The sequence below is a fragment of the Danio rerio genome, chromosome 4, assembly GCF_052040795.2.
Source record: "Danio rerio strain M-AB ecotype USA chromosome 4, GRCz13ab, whole genome shotgun sequence".
NCBI lineage: Eukaryota > Metazoa > Chordata > Actinopteri > Cypriniformes > Danionidae > Danio > Danio rerio.
Genome location: NC_141024.2, coordinates 76,614,093 through 76,632,500, shown reverse-complemented (window position 1 = coordinate 76,632,500; position 18,408 = coordinate 76,614,093). Strand labels below are relative to the sequence as shown.

General features: G+C 40.8%; 1 protein-coding gene and 1 long non-coding RNA gene across 4 annotated transcripts in view; both read left to right on the top strand.

Annotated features, from left to right (window-relative positions):
- The window catches only part of si:zfos-2131b9.2, a 17,443-nt gene extending 2,492 nt beyond the window's left edge, over nucleotides 1-14,951 (top strand). For both annotated transcript variants that reach the window (XR_015943083.1, XR_015484002.2), the window contains 8 exons: nucleotides 5,533-5,593; nucleotides 6,701-6,841; nucleotides 7,586-9,425; nucleotides 9,591-9,764; nucleotides 9,851-10,024; nucleotides 12,450-12,623; nucleotides 12,768-12,814; nucleotides 13,183-14,951. This is a non-coding gene — a long non-coding RNA (si:zfos-2131b9.2). The remainder of the gene's footprint in view (nucleotides 1-5,532; nucleotides 5,594-6,700; nucleotides 6,842-7,585; nucleotides 9,426-9,590; nucleotides 9,765-9,850; nucleotides 10,025-12,449; nucleotides 12,624-12,767; nucleotides 12,815-13,182) is intronic.
- LOC148682569 (uncharacterized) overlaps nucleotides 1-18,408 on the top strand; it is a 1,090,975-nt gene that overhangs the window by 388,679 nt on the left and 683,888 nt on the right. The gene's annotated exons all lie outside the window — the stretch shown is intronic.

The window sequence follows — 18,408 nt, the reverse complement described above, 5'->3', positions numbered from 1 at the left end:
CATTCACTGAGAGATGGAGGAAGTGGGCTGTACTCGGTTATGCTGAGCGCTGTGTATACACTACACTGCAAAAAAGACTTTTCTTACTAGATTTTTTGTCTTGTTTCTAGTCCAAATATCTGAAAATTCCTAAATCAAGAAGAATTTTCTAGACAAGAAAAATATATTGTCTCGTTTTGAGAAATAATATGCCAATAATAAGTGAGTTTTTCCTTAAAGCAAGCAAAATAATCTGCCAATGGGGTGAGCACAATAATCTAGCTTTTTCTTTTGATGTAAGATTATTTTGCTTGCCCCATTGGCAGATTATTTTGCTTGTTTTAAGGAAAAACTCACTTATTATTGGCATATTATTTCTCAAAATGAGACAATATATTTTGCTTGTCTAGAAAATTCCTCTTGATATAAGAAATTTTAGATATTTAGACTAGAAACAAGACAAAAAATCTAAGTAAGAAAAGCATTTTTTGCAGTGTATAACAATAATATACTTTTCTTCATAATCTCTAGGTGTCTCCTCATATCAGTCTGTTATGCTCCATCTAGAAACGCCTCAGATTCCCTTCACTTATCTTGAAATAGTGCCGGATCAGAGCGGGAATATTTCCTGAAGCATTAGTTACCACATTTGAGAGGCTGGTGAGCGGTATAAAACCACACATCACATGATGAGCAGAACCCCTGGAGCATGAGAGAACTGCTCGAGTCATTTCATAAGCAGAGATTCTGTAATCACTGCCCCGCGGTCACATGGAGACACTGGTAAAAATGCTACTGCTGCACTGCAGAACGGCTGCTCTTATTCAGAGTTTATTTTGACTCATTATTTCTGAAAACAACACTATATTACATGCTGGTTTAGATAATGCTTCTTGATTTTAGATATTTGGAGCAGAAACAAGACAGAAAGGCTTTTTAGCAGGGTGAACAGCTCTGTACAGTGACGGTGAAAGCTACAAATGGAGAAATCCTCTCTTTATTTTCTCATGACAACAATAATCCAAACCACAGGAGGATAAGAACACAACAATACTGAACTAAATATGAAATATTACAACTACTAATAATAAACAGATCCACATGTAACTGTAGCAGAGGCCAGCTATGAGTGCTGTGCAGGTGCTCTAGCAGCGGACGCTAGAGGTCATGGTCTTTAGCCTCCCTGTTAGAGCAACCGGCTCCCATGCCGAAAGTCGGCGGTTCGATCCCAGCTTGTAGCGGGTTGGGTGGCGTAAGACCGGCAGGGTTACATAACTATCAAATATTACTTAAATTTTAATTGAAATAATATAAATATAACCCTGACATAAGTGAGCCCTAAAATAGGAAAACGCAAAGCCCCCATTTCCCTGACACTGAACTCAGCTGTGACCTCCAGCTTGTCTGATGTTGCTGCCAGTTCATGGCACTAGACTAAACACACACACACACACATATACTGTGGCTAAAGCTTCCTGTTTTTCATATAACACACCCACACATATGAGCTCACACCCATGCATTACAAGCACAGCATCTTAACACATTCTGAAGTGCTGCACATTAGATCAAGGTGACGAGCTGCAGTGACTTCCTCTGCGTCTCCCTCACAGGATGTGCTGAGACTCTGTTCAGCTCGATGCTGAACCTACTCCGTCTGTCAGTTTCCCTTATCAGCAGATATCTGCTTTCTTTGTTGCTGCTCAAGTGATTTTGTCACCCGCTTTACTTTAATAACGATACACTTGGAGCTGGACTATATGGCCAAAAGCTCACCGCAGTCACCTTCTGTTTTATATTAGTGGATATTGACACTCGTCATGATGCAGTCCTACATTTACTTCCCTTTTAAACGCAGATTACTGCTCCTAAATGAAGCCGCGGAGCTGCTCATTGTGGTTTTACAGTTTTTCTCGATTGCTAAAACACTTCCCACACAGAACAATTTCTCTGACACACACAATCAGATTTTGCCTGGCCCACATGGCACAGTGAATCACGGTACATGACTGGACCAAGTCTGGCTTTCAGACAAGGGCCAAACATGGACCATATCTGGGTCAAGAATCAGCCAAGTTAATAACTTATAACTGGACCTAATCTGGGTCAGATATGTTGGTCTGTCATGATTTCGATGAAATTGATAAACCCATGAAGCGTCGCGCTTCAGGCACACTGTGGGCAGACTTTTACTCGAAGTGACCTGATTGGTGGACTTTTCTTCTTAATTTAAAAATAATTGTAATGTATTTAAATAAAGCTCAAGACTACAAACGTACATGGCCCACATATCTATTATTAACATCTGGGCCAAATACTACATTATAAATCTGGCCCAAATCTTGTGGGCCGCCTTAAAGACAGTGCCACCCGAGCCATGTTTGGCCCACATGCTGTATGCCACCCTGCTGAAAAATCCAGCTTAAACCAGCCTAGGCTGGTTGACCAGGCTGGTTTTAGAGGGGTTTTGGCAATTTTCAGGCTGGTCTTAGCTGGTCAGGCTGGAAAATGACCAGCCAAATCCAGCTAAAACCAGCTTTACCAGCCTGGTTTAAGCTGGACATAGCTGGTTTTGGCTGGAGTCCCAGCTTGGCTAGGCTGGTCAAGCTGATTTTAGCTGATCATCTCTCAGACTGACCAGCTAAGACCAGGCTGGAAATGGCTAGAAACCCCTCTAAAACCATCCTGGTCGACCAGCTAAAACCAGCCAACCAGCCTAGGCTGGTTTAAGCTGGATTTTTCAGCAGTGCAGTGCCGGATAATTGCCTGCTGTGCCAGCTTTTTCCGTGAGTCCACAGAAAATTTCCCCTGGAGGCACAATAAAGTGTACAAACAAACTTTATGCCAAATCTGGGCCAGAATTCTTTGCTACCTGGGTATAAAATCCAGCTTTCAATCTGAAAGTCTCCACCGTTTTCTAAAAAGCACATCCATTTCTCTACAATATAATCACTGTTTCCTGCTTCGCCACGTGAAAGTGAGTTGTTGAACTGTTTCTGCAAAACGCTCCTTCATTTCTCGCTGCCTACACTTTGTGGTTATGTAGAGAGCACTAGAATTCAACCAAACAGCAGATGTTGATCTCCGTTAGCACAGTTACTTGCTGCACACATTGTGATGTTCCCACCACTCTGGCCAGGGACTTTAACAATGGCATGCTGGCCAATGACATTCCCTCCCCACCTTCGTCTTTTTGTGAGGTTGAATCCAGCCTCATCAATGAAGATGACCTGATGCTCCGCTGCAGCCAGCTCTAGCTCAGGGACTCTCTGAAACACACATGATATGTAGTACAGAGCTGGAGAGGTCACTACTGTGAAGCCCAATCAGAGTATGTATACTGTAATCTATACAGTGTTGTGAGTATGCGTCAATTGTGGCACTGTAGAGGACTTACTTGCACATTGTTATATCACAATTCCTTGACTCTTTCTGAACTGCTTTCAGACGTCAACCTGTAGACCTGCTTCATCCTCAGAGTATTTCTGTGCGAGAGACAGGCCAGTGTTGATGAGCTTACCCTATCCATATTTTGAAATATGCTGTTGTTTCTATTATTTTTCTTTTTATTTGCTGTATTGTTATGGCGTTATTTTCTAGAACCATGTTTATGATTTCAGTCTCCTGAAACAGAAGACATTCCTGACCACCTTGTGTTGGTGATCTTCCAGCTCAGCAATACAAATAGTACACTGTAAAATACTGTATTTCCCAAACACTTGGAACATACGTCACAGTGTTTTCACAGTCTACAGAACAGTCCACAGGCAATACTGTACTACAGTGATGTACTCGTTGAGTACAGTGAGATTTCTTACCTATTCTCATTTCGGAAAGTCCGGATGATGGATGCTACAGTGTACCTGCTCACATTTGGCTGTACTCTTTTGTTAGACCACATGGAGAACCAAAGAGGTTTTGATCTCATCAGAGTCTTCCTACTCTGCCTCTGTTTCCAACGTTGGCATCCATTGCTCCAAAACAGAAGAGCTCACCTGTTGCCCTTTTATAAAGCTCTGATTTCTAAATTGCCAGAGTACTGAAGAGGAGGATCCAACCAATGGTTGAACCTAGGATCCAGGAGGAACTATGCGGCTTTTGTCCGGGCCATGGTACACTGGACCAGCTCTATACCCTCACCAGGGTGCTCGAAGGTTCATGGGAGTATGCCCAACCAGTCCTCATGTGTTTTATGGACTTGGAGAAGGCATTCGATCGTGTTCCTCGTGGCATTCTGTTGAGGGTGCTCTGGGAGTATGGAGTCAGAGGTGATCTGTGCCATCCTTGTATGAACAGAGTAGGAGTTTGGACTTTTATGGACAGAATTTTAAGGAGCAGCCTTGGCCTGGAGGGGGTCCGGTTTGGTGACCACAGCATTTCATCACTGTTATTCGCAGACGATGTTGTTCTGTTGGCTTCATTGAACATGGATCTTCAGCATGCACTGAGGTGGTTTGCCATCTCCAGGTTGGAGGAAAGTCCTTACCCCAGGTGGAGTTTAAGTATTCTGGGTTTTATTTTAGGAGTGAGGGGAAGGCTGGTACGTGATATTGACAGGCGGATTGGTGCAGTGGCAGGAGTAATGCAGTTGATGTACAGATCTGTTGTGGTGAAGAAGGAGCTGAGCCGAAAGGCAAAGCTGTCGATTTACCGGTCAATCTATGTTCCTACTCTCACCTAAGGTGATGAGCTTTGGGTCGTGACTGAAAGGACAAGATCTCGCATACAAGCGGCTAAAATGAGTTTCCTTCGAAGGGTGGCAGGGCACACTCTTATAGACAGGGTGAGGAGCTCTGACACCCGGGAGGAGCTCGGAGTAGAGCCACTTCTCCTCCACATCGAGAGAAGTCGACTGAGGTGGCTCGGGCATCTGTTTCGGATGCCTCCTGTACATCTACTTAGGGAGGTGTTCCAGGCATGTCCCAGCGGGAGGAGGCCTCGGGGAAGACCCAGGACACGCTGGAGGGACTATGTCTCTCGGCTGGTTCGGGAACACCTCGGGATCCCCAGGAGGAGCTGGAGGTAGTGTCTGGAAAGAGGGAAGTCTGGGGTTCTCTCCTAAGACTGCTGCCCCCACGACCTGGCCCCAGAAAGCGGCAGAAAATGAATGAATGTATGAATGATTTCTAAATTACCCTTATGTGTGACAGGTCTTTACCCATGTGATGATTTAGTATGTAAAGTAGGGCAACTGACCTTACAATTCTGAATGACAGTGTGTTCCTTGTGAAAACAAGAGGTTTTCTTCATTAAAAAATTGTGCCAAATGCAGAGGATTGTGTGTAGGGTTTTGATAAAAGTGTGTTTTAATCCTGTAACTTGAGTGTAAAGTAGGAATTGTGCCTGTTGTTGAGCAGAATTGGTTCAGGGGGTTGGTGCATCAGTTACATGTTGTAGTCATTGTGTCTGAAGTACAAGCGTACAAGCAATTGTGTGTATAATTTTTCAATTTCATCAAAAACATAAATAATACTTAAACTTGGTGTATATATATACACCTTAGTCCATAGCAAAAGTGGTCTTTTGGTTAATCTTTGTCTTCATGTCTAACAGCAGTGAAGGATGATGGCATCTGCTAACCAGCTGGAGGAGGAGAAGCTCAAACCCAACGAAGGTAATAAAGCAAAGCATATCAGTAATATACGTTAAACTATCAGTGAATAGAGTGCTTCAGATCACATGTCAGACATGCAAGTTGAGACTGCATTCAGTGCTTTTAATGTGTACACCTGCCCCTAACCCTACCCCTTAAGGTCGATTTATACTTCTGCAGCAAGCGCACCCCCGTATGCTCCGGCTCAGTCTGCTGACTCTCGCCGACGCTGACGCACATATCTCAAAAAATGTAAATACTCATCGCAACGACGCGTAGCGTAAGCTCTGATTGGTCAGAACCAAAAGGTGCGCCAGCCCAATGCAGTTTACAAGTTTGAAGTTCCATGAAGGAGCTCCAGATGTTGTTTTACGTTTACCTTCTGATTAAAGTTGTTGCACATCCGCCGGTTCCCACCTCTGAATGAGCGAGTTTGAGCCACTTGTACATTAAGGTAGCGTTCAGAAAAAACAAAACACCAGCGAAGAAACTTGACAGAGAGGAACATAAACACCTACTGCCAGCTAGTTTTTTTGAGAGTTACTGCAGAGCAGCACTAACAGCGCAGCAGAAGTATAAATGCACGGCAACGCGCAGGGCATGCGCTGTGGGTCACACCGATCACTCGACTCAAAATATAAACCAGACTATACATCACTATCTCTATTGAGTGCATGTGTCTGAGACATACCCCAGCTTGCATGTGCAAGTCTGCAGCCAGATACTCTTGGTTAAACTGAGATCCTGACTCTCTGTGGTCATTCAACACCTCAGGATGTCTAGTGCAGAATGTTTGAGGAGATTCCCCCACATATGGCTGGGACACACTAAGCCGACTCTAAAGAACTAACGCTAACAAAACCCAAATGTGTTGTCAACTCACATCAGCCACTTCTACTCCAGTCCTGAGCACAATGCTGCGCTCGCCAAATGTTTGGCAGTCCACTGAAATGAGACTCTGTGTTCTTTGTGAGAAGATGTGGATTTCCATGTGGCAGTATCTGTCTTCTCATTCCACACGGGAAAAAAGGAAAAGTGCTGTATAAATGTAAAGGATTATCAATAGTGTTATCAGTAATAATATAGTTGTCTTTTAGGAAACAGTGTTGATCTTTGTCTCTATTGCAGGTCAGAGGAGCAGCAGGGTTCATTCTGCAATCATTCTTGATGTGAAAGCTGACGCAGGAGCGAATGTAAATGCTTGTGTAATCGTTAGAAGCAACATTCACACAGTGAACTTCAAGGACAGCTCAAACCCTGCAGGAACCGGTACATCACTGCACTCTGCTCACTCAGACACACTGCTCCTTAACTGTGATTGACATTATCCTGTTCTTAATAAAGTTGATGTAGGAATTGGATTTGTGTGAAGTAATAATTTCCAGTCCCTCATTCTCAGTCTTCAGGAGTCTGCATGGCTGTTGAAATAATTGAGCCACATTAACATTTACACTGGTAGCTAAATCTGATGGGTAGCATATTGCATCATTAAAATGAACACCGGCTCTCGCTGTGCAATTTTTATTTTCTTTAATTCCTATTTGATTGTAGCCTGTGCATGAACATGATTCTCATGTCAGACTGTAAGATCACAGTAGTCATAATGACAACAAAGAAACCTTAAAACCAGGAACATACGCTGTTTTGACACGTCTGTGTGGTGGGTTGAAGTCATCATTGGATCTCTTTTGGGGTTGTGATGGTCACAAGAAACCGAAAAGTGGGGGGTGGGTTGCGACGGTCACGAGAAAACCGAATTGGAAGACACATTGGAAGGGGGCGGGCATTCTGTTGCAAAACCACTCAAATTTTCAACCCCCACCTATGTCATTTCATACCCGAACTATTGTGTTCAAAACTGCCCAACTGATTGGCAACACTGGTATGATATGTCATATCATTTATAGGATGGAACAAATGACTATATGTGCAATTGTTTTTAGTGTAATGGGAAGCGCAGGACATAATCATGTTTTACTTTAATAAAAAATCTGTTTCCTCTCTCTTGTAAAGGTGCAGCTGTAGAGAACTGTAAAGCTCCTCCTGTTGATTACACAAACTCCAGTAATGAACTAAAGGAGAAATTAAAGCAGGACTATGAGAAGATATTGATTGGTAATTCACAGAAGGGCCATCAGCAGCCTCTGGATGATATCTACACTGATCTATATGTGGTGGAGAACGAGACTGGAGGAAGAGAGAATGACCATGAGGTGATACAGATAGAGTCAAGACACAACCAACAGACTGCCGAGGATAAACCAATCAAGTGTAACGACATGTTTAAAGTTCAGCCTGACACAGGTCGACGGAACAGAAGAGTCCTGACTCTGGGAATTGCAGGAGTGGGAAAAACTGTCTCTGTCAATAAATTCATCCTAGACTGGGCTGAAGGAAAAGACAATCAGGAAATAGTCTTCATATTTCCACTGCCGTTCCGTAGACTGAATCTGATTAAAGAACAAAAGTCCAGTCTCATAGGTCTGCTTAAAAAGTACTTCTCTATTAAACCTGGAGGACTGAGCTCTCTTCCTGAAGAACAAGGGAAGGTCATGTTCATCTTTGATGGACTGGATGAATATCGCTTTCAATTGAAATTTGAGGAGGATGATGGATTTATAGATGTTGATCAGGAAATGACAGTGAGTGAGATAATAACAAATCTCTTAAAGAGGCAGCTGATGCCCTCTTCCCTGATCTGGATCACATCCAGACCAGCAGCAGCCAGTCTGATACCCCGAGACTACATTGATCAGGTGACTGAGGTGCGAGGATTCAATGATGAACAGAAGGAGCAGTACTTCATCAAAAACAGCAGTGCTGAGGTTGCTGGAAACATCATCAGTCACATCAGGAAATCCAGGAGTCTGTACATCATGTGCCACATCCCTGTCTTCTGCTGGATCTCTCTCACTGTTCTTCAGCCTCTTCTGGCTCGAGAGAGCAATAAAAAAACACCTACAACTCTCACAGGGATGTACATCAACTTCTTACTGTCTCAAAAGCAGCAGATGAAAAAAAAATACAGCAATGATTCTGACCCGGAAGCCTATCCCAGGTCTTTTGATGACATAGTTCTGAAGCTTGGGAAACTGGCCTTTAAACAGCTGGAGGAAGGAAATCTGATTTTCTACAAAACAGATCTGCAGAAGTGTGGGCTGGATGTCAAGGAAGGGTCTCTGTTCTCTGGGTTATGTACTCGAATGTTTCAAGAGGAAAATCCTAATTCAGAGGAACAGGTCTACAGCTTTGTGCATCTCAGCGTTCAGGAGTTCCTCGCTGCTCTCTATGTGTTTTATATTTACAAAGACCAGAAAGCAAATCCATTTCTTGATTTCTGGAAAAAGCTGATATGGAAACTGTCTAAAAAGACCATGTTAAACCTTCATAAGGCTGCAGTCAAGAAGACTTTACAAAGCAAGAATGGACACCTGGACCTTTTCCTCCGGTTCCTGTTGGGTCTCTCACTGGAGTCCAATCAGAGTGACCTGAAGTCCAATCAGAGTGACCTGGAGGAGCTTCTGCCAGAACTGAAGCTCAAAACTGAGAACATCAAAGACACGACAGACTATATCAAGAAGAAAATAGAGGAGGAGAAATCAGCAGAGAGGACCATCAACCTCTTCCACTGTCTCAATGAACTGAAGGATGACTTTGTGGAGGACCTCCAGAAGAGTCTGAGCTCTGGAAATCTCACATCACAGGATCTGTCCTCTGCTCAGTGGTCGGGTCTGGTGTTTGTGCTCCTGATGTCAGAAGAGACTCAAGAGAAGTTTGAACTGCAGAAGTACAGAAGATCTGATGTAGCACTAAAGAGACTGATGCCAGTGATCAAGAACACAAGAAGAGCACTGTAAGAGTCTTCTTTACAACCAATATTATGCACTGTTAGTTTTTTAACTGGGTCTTAATTTTCTATGGGTGAATTTCCTTCTTTAACTGCAATCATTGGTTTCTCAAGTAATCTGTGATCCAGATTAACACATTAATACAGTTGTTTATTTTGTCCTCTACACAGGCTTCAGTGCTGTAATCTCACTGTTCAGTCCTGTGAGAGTTTGTCTTCAGCTCTACAATCCTCAAACTGGTTCCTGAGAGAGCTGGAGCTGAGTAACAATGACCTGCAGGATTCAGGAGTGAAGAAGCTCTCTGATGGACTGAAGAGCCCAAACTGTAAACTGGAGACACTGAGGTCTGAGTTCGAGCACCTGATTATTTTGAAACATATGTATTACCAAAAATCACTCTGTTAATGTAATTTGTGTTGTTCTTTCTTAGCTTGGCCATGTGTAATGTCACTGCTCCGTCCTGTGAGAGTTTGTCTTCAGCTCTACAATCCTCAAACTGTGTGCTGAGAGAGCTGGACCTGAGTAACAATGAGCTGCAGGATTCAGGAGTTCAGCTTCTCTCTGATGGACTGAAGAGTTCAGACTGTAAGCTGGAGACACTGAGGTAAATGGTTTTAATTTAAAATAAATGAAAAGACCTGCAACTCTACCTGTATGACTCCACTGAGCAATGGCACAGACAGGCCACCCTTTACCTATTATTATTCACTATTTGTAGAGCTTAAGTCATATCTAGTTTGCCTGTCTCATCCAACAATTAGCAAACTTTCAAAAGTGGTCTCTGGAATTGCCAGTCTCCTGGAAACAAATCAGAATTCATCACAGCTCTTTCTATCTACTCTAATGTCCTCTGGCTCTTACTGTTTCTCACCCCCCTATGGACATACTTCTCCAGTGTATCTTCCTCTGGATCAACAAGGCAGCTTTATGAAAGAATTGCACATGCAGCTTTCAACCTTCCTCGAGGATAGGACTCCTCTGGTGGTACTTGGAGATTTTAACATCCACCTAGGCAAGCTTCATGCTGCTAAATACCACACTCTGCTAGACTCTTTTGATCTGAGGAAAGTGCCTACCTCAGCTTTTCACAGATCAGGTCCTCTGCTCCTCTGACAATGTATTGGTAACCCAACTACACACACAAGACCACTTCCCCCTCACTCTAAATTTCACTTTTCACTCATCTCATTCACCTCCATGCATCACAGTTTATCCCAATCTAGGCTCCACTCTGATTGAAGTCACTTCCACCAAACTGTCCTCCTGACCCATTCTGCTCCACAATCTGGCGTTTTTATTTATCTGGCCAGCATGCCCTATCCTCTCTGCCCCTTGGCTATCTGATGTTCTCAAGTTTCTATCACAACCAAATGAACTCTTCTAACTCTCCTATGATCTTCAAAGCGTTCTGTAAGATCATGTTGATATCCCGATTCCTTCATGGAGCTGAAATCCAAGATGTATGAAAACTCTGATCTACCCTCTTACCTAAGAAACTCTCGAAAACTGATACCATGGAACAAAACAAAAACCTTTCTAATCTAAGAAGCAAACCTACAAGGTAACTAGTTGTTCGGCTGTCTCGATCGTTCATCCCGTACCTCTACCAGAGCACGTCACTGACACTCTCAGTGTAATTGGTAAAATATGACCAGACAAAGGTCTTTGTGAATATTGCACTTTTTTATTTTTCTGATTGTTTATTCTGAGTTGTGAGTTTAAAGGAAAGGCTCGAAAGTGTCTGGGATCCAATAGGCAGGATACTCCAGCACAGTGTCATACTGTGAGCTTTCTGGTAACCTAAATTTTACTAGGCAAATAAAATATTTACCTACTTTGAATTCTACAGAAGTTGTTGTGACTGGTAAATTGTTAGGACACTTTTGTTGACCTTTGGTGTATATGGTCAGTGTGGATCAAACTAGGATCACAAATGAATGGAGCAGTTAGGTCTTTTTTAGTGCTCATTTTTAATCTGGCAAGTTGCGTGGTAAAAGACTAGGAAGGATTAGGTACACCACAACAACAACCACACACTCACTAGTTAACCTGAATCACAATCACCCACAATCCAGGCTTGCAGATTGCTGGCAAACATGCACCATCACCTGGACTACAATTCTGTCACTTTATGAACTACAAATCCCATCATGCACCACACACACCTGTTCCAGATCTCTGACGATTGCGCACACACACATCTGGTAGCTCATCTAATCTTATTGCAGACTATATATACTGCTCACATTCCCACACACATTGCTGAGTCTCGTTATACTGTAGCATTATGAAGCATTTCCGTATGTTGTTTTTCTTTACTGTTTTTTCTGACCCTCACCGCTTGTCTGCAGCCTGTACCATTTGCCTGATTCTTGACTATGTATTTTGGATTGCCTGTATGTACCCGTTTGCTCCTGCAGTGCCTGCCAGACGATTCTTAATAAAACTTGCACTTGGATTCTCTGCTCCCTTGTCCAGCTTCCCTTACGTTACACATTGTCTTGCCTGTCAGTGTGCTCACAAAGCCAAACTCAAACACTTTTAGACAGTTACAGATGATTATAGGAGTGAATATCCTTCCTGCAGTTTATTGAAAACACTTGAAACTAGACAGTCTTTTGGACATGAGAATCACAAGAGCTGCATCCGAATCCTCAGTGCTCACTTTGTAGGATTTATTTGCTGCTGTTAACATGATTAACCAGAAAATTCCGTAGGCGATCGCTCAGAACATTGGGTATCTTGGGAACTGTACTCCAGTGGTTCAGCTCTTACCTCTAAGGAAGGTCATCAAGGGTGTCTTGGAGGGGTACTGCTACTGAGGAACCTCAGGGCTGTTCTAGGTCTGCTTCTCCTCTCCATCTACATAACTTGGGTCTGCCATTTAAAAATCTTGTCCAGGCTAGACTAATGCAATGCACTCTTGGCTGGCCTCCCAACCAAAACCTCAAGCCTCTGCACAGCTTCATGCTCAGTTGCTATCTGGTGATGTCTGTCTGCCAGACTAATGTGTTTGTGTGTGTTTGTAGGTTGTCTGGCTGTATGGTGACAGAGGAAGGCTGTGGTTTTCTGTCTTCAGCTCTGACTTCAAACCCCTCACACCTGAGAGAGCTGGATCTGAGCTACAATCATCCAGGAGATTCAGGAGTCAAGCTGCTCTCTGAACAACTGGAGGATCCAAACTACACACTGGACACACTCAAGTATGTGGAGGAGCAGATGCATATGCCGTCATGTAAAGGAGTTGTCATGCCAACATGTTCTGTAGCTGGTTGTGACAAAATTGGAACATTTTAAGTTTATTACAGTACATTATTGACTGAATGTGAATCTGTGTGTGTGTACAGTGTGGATCATGGAGGAGAGAAGATGATTACAGCAGGACTGCACAAATGTATGTCAACACACATATACACAATCAAACTACACACACAGTACACACTCACTCACACACAATGTTTTTAAACTCAGAATATCCTATTTTCAGGTGGTGATTAATTGTAATTGTAAATGTAATGTACAGCTTTGCATGCATATTAAGGGCACATGTTATTAAAGGATTAATGTTTTAAACCACGCTGTTTTTGTAGAACCTTGGGTGGATTCTGAATCTCTATATAGATTGCATCACATGAATTCCTTACGTCATGCAGCCTAAATCACATATATACCGTAACATCAATATTTATCACATTACATATATCATGTGAACTGGAAATGTGAGTGTTGTTGTGTTATAAATGTGTCTCTTCTTGTGTTCAGATGCCTGTTTCCTCACACTGGACCCAAACACAGCCAACACTGAACTCATTCTGTCTGAGGAGAACCGAGAGGTGACCGGTGTGAGAGAGAATCAGCCGTATCCTGATCATCCAGACAGATTTGATTGTGTTCTTCAGGTGTTGTGCAGAGAGAGTGTGTGTGGACGCTGCTACTGGGAGGTTGACTGGAGCGGAGATCACGTGTTAATAGCAGTGTCGTATAAGCGCATCTTGAGGAAGGGATACGGAGAAGAGTGTTGGTTTGGAAATAATGATCATTCCTGGTGTTTGAGCAGCTCTCCCTCCAGTTTCTCATTCAGATACAATAACATGAAGAATCCTCTGCCAGTAGAGCCGATCAGCAGGAGAATAGGAGTGTTTGTGGATCACAGTGCAGGAACTCTGATCTTCTACAACATCAGTGAAGACACAACCATCCTCATCCACTCAGTCCAGACCACATTCACTGAGCCGCTCTATCCTGGGTTCTGGGTTTATTCTGGATCATCAGTGAAACTGTGTTGATGAGATGAGTACCTTAGGTTGCATCTGCTCCCAAAATTGTATCTATGTTACCTTAAAATATACATCCCCAAATCAGAAAAGGTTGGAATAGTATGGAAAACACAAATAAAAAGTGTCTGTCTCCTCTTCCTCTGCAGCAGGACTCTGTAATGTGAGCTGAATGTGGTTCTGCATTGTCCTGTTGGACTCTGCATGGGCATCTCTGGAGCAGAAGGCAGCATCTTGAGCTCCAGAATCTCTCTGTGCTGTTCAGCATTACTGAAGCATCACTGAAGAGCAGGTCACCTTCACCAAGAGCACCGACACAACCCCAGACCATGACAGAGCTGGGCTTCTGGACTTGTTACCTGTAACTGTCTGGAATATCCTTTTCTTCTTTGGTCCGGAGCACACAACGTCCATTTCTCCCCCAAAATACCTGAGATACTGCTTCATCTGAGCACAGTGCATGTCTCCACTGTGTGATGGTCCATCCCAGATGCCACCGAGCCCAGAAAAGTCTGAGCTGTGCGGATTACAGGACGAAGGCTTCTTGACAAGAGTGAACCAGGGATGGCCATGGTCTCGAATAATCTCTATCACGGGCCAAACATCTTTCTGTGGAACCTTCACTGATCACTATGATCACCTCTGCCATTGATCGACCATTGAAAGCCATGAGATGACAACGTAGAGACATCAGTGTTAGATGGAGTTTTATTTTGACTGCAATTCCTCCGCAACTTCCTCTGTGTCTGCAGCATTTCTTACAGCATAGATCCCATGCTGTTTGATGCAAGCAGACCGGAATGGACAGTAAAGTTGAAGGCGAGTCGATAAAATTTGTTCTGTTTGTAGCATTATTGGGTAAAACTTCAACTCCACTTGAATAAAGGACAGATCGCCGATCACACACTACGAGTCAGAGAACTTCAAATGTTCTGTGTTCATACTGTATGCAGTGAAACACAAGTCACAGTACATCTGGAAATAACTAATTTCTTTCTTCGTGTTTTCCACACTGTGCCAACTGTTTCTGATTAGGGGTTGTAGTTATTTGTAACTATTTACGAAATTTGTTTTAAAAACCTATTTTTTCCAAGACAAATATACAACTTTTAGTTTGGGCCTGTCCACTACTCAACTGTGCGGGTGGATGATTTTCGGTCAGTGGAAAGTAAGAGTTTTATTAATTCTTCACTAATTGTGTTGTATCACAGTCTTCTGTCAATCCCTAAGGACATAAAATCATAGTTTTAAAGATTACGCTTGAGATTTTTCATGGGTGCTGATGTGCTTTAACCACATTTAGATTTCAGTAAAATATTAAAATTAAAAAGGAAATGAATTATGTCGTAATGAATGCCATAAATAATGTAGCCTTTGACAGTGAGCATAAGTGTTTCTAGACATGATTTGGTATTTTTGAATAATATAATTAGAAAGTCATATTTTGCCTTTAAGTTCAGTTTCTCTAGGTATTTTTGTAACTCAATAGTAATACAGCACAGTTCGGAGACAGTGATATTGTAAGGTAAGCGATGTCTTTAAAACAACAGTAAGAAATATTGAGTAAAGTCTGGAAGTACAGTGGTCATGACTGAACGAGGCGAACTCCTGAAATCACGATCATCTCAGATTATACTCATGATCCTATCAAAGCTTTCTGTTTCTTATTAGCCTATAGCCTATCTATCTCAGAGATTACACAAGATTACACTCATAACCATGTCTATCTCAGAGATTACACTAGATTACACTCATAATCATGTCTATCTCAGAGATTACACTAGATTACACTCATAATCATGTCTATCTCAGAGATTACACTAGATTACACTCATAATCATGTTTATCTCAGAGATTACACTAGATTACACTCATAATCATGTTTATCTCAGAGATTACACTAGATTACACTCATAATCATGTCTATCTCAGAGATTACACTAGATTACACTCACAACCATGTCTATCTCAGAGATTACACTAGATTACACTCATAATCATGTTTATCTCAGAGATTATTACACTAGATTACACTCATAATCATGTCTATCTCAGAGATTACACTAGATTACACTCACAACCATGTCTATCTCAGAGATTACACTAGATTACACTAATAATCATGTCTATCTCAGAGATTATTACACTAGATTACACTCATTATCATGTCTATCTCAGAGATTATTACACTAGATTACACTAATAATCATGTTTATCTCAGAGATTACACTAGATTACACTCATAATCATGTCTATCTCAGAGATTACACTAGATTACACTCAGAATCATGTCTATCTCAGAGATTACCCTAGATTACACTCATAATCATGTCTATCTCAGAGATTATTACACTAGATTACACTCATAATCATGTCTATCTCAGAGATTATTACACTAGATTACACTAATAATCATGTTTATCTCAGAGATTACACTAGATTACACTCATAATCATGTTTATCTCAGAGATTACACTAGATTACACTCATAATCATGTTTATCTCAGAGATTACACTAGATTACACTCAGAATCATGTCTATCTCAGAGATTACACTAGATTACACTCATAATCATGTCTATCTCAGAGATTATTACACTAGATTACACTCATAATCATGTCTATCTCAGAGATTATTACACTAGATTACACTCATAATCATGTCTATCTCAGAGATTATTACACTAGATTTCACTAATAATCATGTCTATCTCAGAGATTACACTAGATTACACTCATAATCATGTTTATCTCAGAGATTACACTAGATTACACTCATAATCATGTTTATCTCAGAGATTACACTAGATTACACTCATAATCATGTTTATCTCAGAGATTATTACACTAGATTACACTCATAATCATGTTTATCTCAGAGATTACACTAGATTACACTCATAATCATGTCTATCTCAGAGATTACACTAGATTACACTCATAATCATGTCTATCTCAGAGATTATTACACTAGATTACACTAATAATCATGTTTATCTCAGAGATGACACTAGATTACACTCATAATCATGTTTATCTCAGAGATTACACTAGATTACACTCAGAATCATGTCTATCTCAGAGATTACACTAGATTACACTCATAATCATGTTTATCTCAGAGATTACACTAGATTACACTCAGAATCATGTCTATCTCAGAGATTACACTAGATTACACTCATAATCATGTCTATCTCAGAGATTATTACACTAGATTACACTCATAATCATGTCTATCTCAGAGATTATTACACTAGATTACACTAATAATCATGTTTATCTCAGAGATTACACTAGATTACACTCATAATCATGTTTATCTCAGAGATTACACTAGATTACACTCATAATCATGTTTATCTCAGAGATTACACTAGATTACACTCAGAATCATGTCTATCTCAGAGATTACACTAGATTACACTCATAATCATGTTTATCTCAGAGATTACACTAGATTACACTCATAATCATGTCTATCTCAGAGATTATTACACTAGATTACACTAATAATCATGTTTATCTCAGAGATTACACTAGATTACACTCATAATCATGTTTATCTCAGAGATTACACTAGATTACACTCATAATCATGTTTATCTCAGAGATTACACTAGATTACACTCAGAATCATGTCTATCTCAGAGATTACACTAGATTACACTCATAATCATGTCTATCTCAGAGATTATTACACTAGATTACACTCATAATCATGTCTATCTCAGAGATTATTACACTAGATTACACTAATAATCATGTCTATCTCAGAGATTACACTAGATTACACTCAGAATCATGTCTATCTCAGAGATTATTACACTAGATTACACTAATAATCATGTCTATCTCAGAGATTACACTAGATTACACTCAGAATCATGTCTATCTCAGAGATTATTACACTAGATTACACTCATAATCATGTCTATCTCAGAGATTATTACACTAGATTACACTCATAATCATGTCTATCTCAGAGATTACACTAGATTACACTCAGAATCATGTCTATCTCAGAGATTATTACACTAGATTACACTCATAATCATGTCTATCTCAGAGATTATTACACTAGATTACACTAATAATCATGTCTATCTCAGAGATTACACTAGATTACACTCAGAATCATGTCTATCTCAGAGATTATTACACTAGATTACACTCATAATCATGTCTATCTCAGAGATTATTACACTAGATTACACTCATAATCATGTCTATCTCAGAGATTATTACACTAGATTACACTCATAATCATGTCTATCTCAGAGATTACACTAGATTACACTAATAATCATGTCTATCTCAGAGATTATTACACTAGATTACACTCATAATCATGTCTATCTCAGAGATTATTACACTAGATTACACTAATAATCATGTCTATCTCAGAGATTATTACACTAGATTACACTCATAATCATGTCTATCTCAGAGATTACACTAGATTACACTCATAATCATGTCTATCTCAGAGATTATTACACTAGATTACACTCATAATCATGTTTATCTCAGAGATTACACTAGATTACACTCATAATCATGTCTATCTCAGAGATTATTACACTAGATTACACTAATAATCATGTTTATCTCAGAGATTACACTAGATTACACTCATAATCATGTTTATCTCAGAGATTACACTAGATTACACTCATAATCATGTTTATCTCAGAGATTACACTAGATTACA